The sequence below is a fragment of the Borostomias antarcticus genome (assembly GCF_949987555.1).
Source record: "Borostomias antarcticus genome assembly, chromosome: 3".
Taxonomy (NCBI): Eukaryota; Metazoa; Chordata; class Actinopteri; order Stomiiformes; family Stomiidae; genus Borostomias; species Borostomias antarcticus.
This window is the reverse complement of record NC_140236.1, coordinates 12,574,887-12,580,886: the sequence shown is the minus strand read 5'-3', so window position 1 is coordinate 12,580,886 and position 6,000 is coordinate 12,574,887.

Here is a 6,000-nt window from a genome sequence, read left to right as displayed (position 1 = left end):
GTTATATGATGATGGGATGACGGTGCCTCAGTCTTTATTGCTTGATGGTGGGTCGGGTTTATCTCAAAAATGGGGGACTCCACAGAAAATACCTCGGGCCTCTAAAGCCGGCCCTGATTACATCACGTTTTGCTCCGATCTGATGATCAAAGTTGCTGCAGCACATTCAGGCCCTGCAGCGGCACGGCCTTCCAAGGTGACACTCCTCAGCCAACCAGTGTTTGACCCGGCTGTCAGCCGCCGTGATTGGCCTACGGGCGGGGTCATCTCACCTCACCACAACACAGCACCAGGCAGAGACGTCGACCGGGGGTAGAAGATAAGAGACAGAGCGGTCCATCATGGAAAAGTCACACACACGCTGACATGGAGATGATTAAGTATTGTCACCTGGCTGACTGTGGAAACAGTTTCCTCAGCCTGGTCGGTGTCACGGACATGTAGCAACACTGGCGCCCAGTGGTGGACGTGGGAACTGCATCAGTGTTTACTGTAGGTTCTGATAGCCAAAGGCGTAGTAGCTCTACTGCCCTTCCAAACAAAAACTACAAAACAAACATCTTCATTCATCACACGGTGAGTGAGTGACACAGGAGGCGAAGCACACACACATGTACACACACACACACACACACACACACAAAATGGCTGGAGCATCCACCGATGAAACTTCTCTCGGCTCTTAACCCGGGAGCAGACAGTAGGCAGCGTGCAGGGGACACGCCCGGGGGCCAACCAAGTGCTCCTGTCCTTCTTCGCCAGTGACGGACAGCGTTAGCGATGCGTTCTTCTGCATGGTTTTCATATTGGGTTCTTTTTTTATTGGGGAAACCCTTGCGAACACACACACACGCAGACACACACAAACACACAGACGCACGCGCGCACACACACACACACACACACACACACACACACACACACACACACAACTGCAGGTTTGTCCTGCCAGTACATGCAAACTCCGCACAGAAAGGCCCAGAAACCTTCTTGCTGTGAGGTGACTAGGTACTGTGCCACTGTGCCGCACATGAGCGATTTGGGGGTTGCGTCTTGCTCAAGGACACTTCAGCACACTCCGGAAGCTGGGGTCAAACCGGGGACCTTGCAATCCCCAGCCAGACGCCCTACCTCCTGAGCTACATGCCATCCCACGTAGTGGTCTCTCTCTCTCTCTCTCTCTCTCTTTCTTTCTCTCTCTCTCTCTCTCTCTCTCTCTCTCTCTCTCTCTCTCTCTCTCCTCCCACATCAACACTGCCAATCTATTTAAACACATATTCTTCACACCATACATCATACAGTATACCCAGCTACCTAGGACACCTGCTGGACACTTCTATAACAGGATGTCCTGGGTATGATATAGATAGATTGAGAGGCTGTCTGAGGCTTGTCACAACTGTGTGTGTGTGTGTGTGTGCGTGCGTGTGTGCGTATGTGTGTGTGTGTGTGTTCGTTTGTTTGTTTGTATGTTTGTGTGCCTGCCTACAGTATGTGCATGTGTTTGTGTTATTGTGTGGGTGGGTGTACACAAACACACACACACCCAAACACAAACACACAAACACACAAACTGCAGGTTTGTCCTGCCAGTACTGTGCCACACTGATCTTTACCACACAAACACACACACGCACACACACACTTCAAAGACTACCTGTATAAATACAGGCAAAGTAAGTGGACTGTCTGGAAGGAAGCAGGTCACAGGAAAGGCAGTGTCTCTTGCTCTCTCTCTCTCTCTCTCTTTCTCCCCCACCCCCTCTCTCTCTCTCTTCCTCTAACGCTAAGACTAAATCCACCATGTCGACAGCACCACCTCCCATCCCCAGTGCCAGCCTGTATGTCTCACCACCACTCCTCAGCGTTCCTGTTGCTAGGCTACCCAGGCTCTGTTGCCAGGTAACCTTATCTCAGTGGCGCTGAGGTGAGCAGAGGGTGAGGATTGACCACTTTACAGGAAGTGCAGTAATTTCATGGGAAGTGACATGTGGTGTGGTTTAACTGTTTTCTGTCTGAATTAGCTGACTGTGTGTGAGCCACCAACAACGTTGTAAATACGCAGGAAAGAAAACTAGGGCATTATGGGAATAACTCATATCAGTAGGTTATCTCACCCAAGTAGGAGGAAACCAATGTTCCAATGGCCTACTGCACTAGAGAGATAAGTCTGGGCCAGATGTTTAATAGTTGTGTTTAGAGAATGTGTTCTGCCCTCCGTTTAAAGCAGCAGACTATTTGGATTGAACAACTTATTTCACCAGTAGGTAGTGCTATAACCCTATAATCAAAGTCAAAGTAAACTTTATTTATATAGCACTGTTCATAAAAACAAATGTAGCACACAGTGCTTTACAGAAAAAATAAAAAACTGTTAAAATATATATTTTTTAAATTAGATAATAAAACACAACATAAATAAAAAATTAAAAGGGAATATGTAAAAAAACTAAATTAATATAGGTAAATCTACATAGTCCTTACTACTGAATGTGTGTGTGTGTGCATGTGACCAATATGACTGCAACACTACTAGATACAAACTACTAGTCTGAATGGTTGAAGATATGACAAATGCAGAGTACAAAAGCATATCAAATATTTTAGTCTCCCATAGGCCACAAATCATCATGATTTTACACTTAAATTCTTGATCAAGACCTTTAAACTAAACTTACCAGATACATAGGCCTACTAGTATATTACTTATACTGTATAATATCCTACTATAGCCTACATAACTGGCCTTTGTGACTGAGTACCAGTCCTGTCCTTTTATCCATGCACTCTGCACTGACCTTTCTAGTCTGCAGGGCTGTGCGCCATCATCAGTCTGTCTTCAATAATGACCTCAGAGCTGAGCGATCAGACCAGCAGGGCGATCCTAGCGTTGGTGTCATTCACTGGCATGTTGCTGCATCCATCACTGGACAAGCCATTAGAGCTGGACAGAGAACCATGGTGGAAGAGCACACGGCTGCCAGCAGGCTTTTAGTTTGCTGGGAATAATTAATCAGGAGGCCTCGGAATACACAGAACCATCATGACAAACTAAACAGTAGGCTAGCAAGAACAACATCAGTTTACTGGACCAGTCAGTGTTTGGTAAGGTAGTGTGCTCTCCAACAATCACACCACATCAGTTAAGGTAGTGTGCTGTGCTCTCCAACAATCACACCACATCAGTTACTAGACCCATCCTATGTTTGGTAAGGTAGTCTGCTATCCTGCTTAAGGATGAGATAATTACAATAGTTTAGTGTTTTAAATCTAGAATTCAATGGCAGACTAAGTTGTAGAAAAGTAATGTGAACAATATTGTTAACGAATATACTGATCCGAACAGTTGTGCATTCATTGAGGAAGAAGATAGCAAACAATCAGGTACGGCCCCAAACTAAAACCAAGGCCTGGACCTTAGCATGATGCTGCCACCGCCATGCTTCACTGTAGGGATGGTTTTGGCCAGGTGATGAGCGGTGCCTGGTTTCCTCCAGACATGACCCTTGGTATTCAGGCCAAAGAGTTCAGTCTTGGTTTCACCAGACCAGATCATTTTGTTTCTCATGGTCTGAGAGTCCTTTAGGTGCCTTTTGGCAAACTCTGAGCAGGCTGTCATATGCCTTTTACTGAGGAGTGCCTGGCTGGTCTGGAAGGTTCTCCCTACGCTGGAGTTCTGTCAGAGTGACCATCGGGTTCTTGGTCACCTCCCTGACCAAGGCTCTTGTCACCCGATTGCTCAGTTTGCCTGGGCAGCCAGCTATTGGAAGAGTCCTGATGGTTCCAAACTTCTTAAATTAATGAATGATGGGACCTTCAATGCTAAAGAATAATGCTGAAGAATGTTTGTACCCTTCCCCAGATCTGTGCTTCGATACAATCCTGTCTCAGAGATCTACCGACAATTCCTTTGACTTCATGGCTTAGTTTGTGCTCTGACATGCACTGTCAACTGTGGGACCTTATATACGGGGAGTAGTCCCTATGCTAGGGGGAGTAATCCCTATAGGCTGGGGGGAGTAGTCCCTATGATAGAGGGAGTAGTCCCTATGCTAGGGGAGGTAGTCCCTATTGGCTAGGGGGAGTAGTCCCTATAGGCTACAAATGAGGGGAGTAGGAGTAGTCCCTATAGGCTACATCTTCGTAATCCAGGACAGATAGAAAAGCTGCTTCAATAACTCTCTTTCTACAAATCATTGGGAAGTTGGCTCTGTTCCTATACAAGAAACACATTTTCTGCTGCAACTTCATAACAAGGTTATCTACATGGTACTTAAATGTAAACTTCTCATCTAGCCAAATGTCAACGTGTTTGTACTCTGTAACTCTCTCAATATAAGAATCATTCACAGTGGAATTATCGAGACCATCATTAATAATGGGGTCATTAATAATGTCTCTAGAAAACAGCATAAATTAAAGGAGTGCTGCAGACTCTCAATGGCCCGCTGAGCAGAGTCAGTAATAGTAAATAACAGTGTCATCCGCATAGAGTCTGACAACTACTGTACCTATGGAGGAAACAATGATATTGATATAAATGAAGAGATCCCAGAGTAGATCCCTGCAGGACTCCTTTTGTGATGGACAGAAATGAAATCCTCACTGCACATGACCTGTTTTCACACATTGATATCTCTCAGATAAATAGCTCTGAAACCAACTGCAAGCCTTTGCGTCAAAACCAAGACAGTATAACCTATGTAAAAGAAGAGAATGGTCAACTGTATCGAATGCTTTTGATAGGGCAGCACAGTGTTTTCTTTTGTCAAGAGCTGATACTACAAGTATAATTTACAACTACAGTGCTAGCTGAAATTGTGCTATGTTTTGATCTAAAGCCAGATTGAGGTGGGCTCAACACAAGTGCGTAAAGAGAAATGTTATAAACCAATGACTCCATGATTTTTGCAGGACAATTTCAAGATTGAACGATAATTATTTAGATCACTAATTTTCTCCCCACCTTTATGAAGTAGGATTATATTAGCCATTTTCCATATACTACGAACTATACCAGCTGACAGTGAAAGATTAAATATATGTGTCAATTGCTCTGTAATTAGCGGGGCAGCTATTTTAAGGAAAATAGGATCTAATTTGTCCTATCCAGTCGATTTCCTGGAATCAATGGATTGCAGAGAATCAAGAACAACACTAGGAGAGAGAGGTTGAATAAAAAGCTGAGGCATATGGTCCACAGCGTGCTCATGGACCTGACCACCAGGGGGCCCTACTGTACGTGGCTATTCTCAAACAAGGGACCAGTATCAATAAAATGTTTATTGATTACTGAGCAGACCAATTTTCCTCTGAGATCAGAGTCACCATTTCTAATCTCTGAAGGAGATGGAAGTTTTGTTCTTTGAATTCACCGCCTTCCAAAATTTAGCAGGGTTGGAATAGGAACTAGTTAGTAAATCTAAATAATAATCAACTTTAGCCATTCTCCCAGATGCTGTACACCTACTGTATTCCTGAGTTGTCTAAATTGTGCCCAGTGTGATTGATCCCCAGAGTGTATGGCAAGTGACCAGGCTCTATTTCTATCCTTAAACAAAGTCAATAATTCAGGTGTGACCCAAGGTGTTAATCTGTCTTTTATTCTAAACCTCTTGTAAGGTGCATGTTTATCAACAATTGAGAGGAATGTATTTGAGAATAAATCTAGTGCCAATTCAACATCAGGTATTGATGGAGTGGTGGACGCCACGGAGTAGGTCAATTAAGAAAGCCTGAACACTAAAGTTTCTCATATTCCTTTTAGTAATAGTGCGAGACTGTAACTTCTCTAATCTAGAGTTTCTAACACAAGCTATTGGACAGTGATCACTAACTCCCAGTTCAAAGATACCATAAGCAAGTATCACTTCTATTAGAGAAAATCAAATTAAAGACCTAGAATTATCTTTCAACTTGGTGGGCTCATCAATTAACTGAACTAATCCAATGCCACTATTAACTTCTCTAAGATAGGACGAATCATTGCTAAACCAGTCA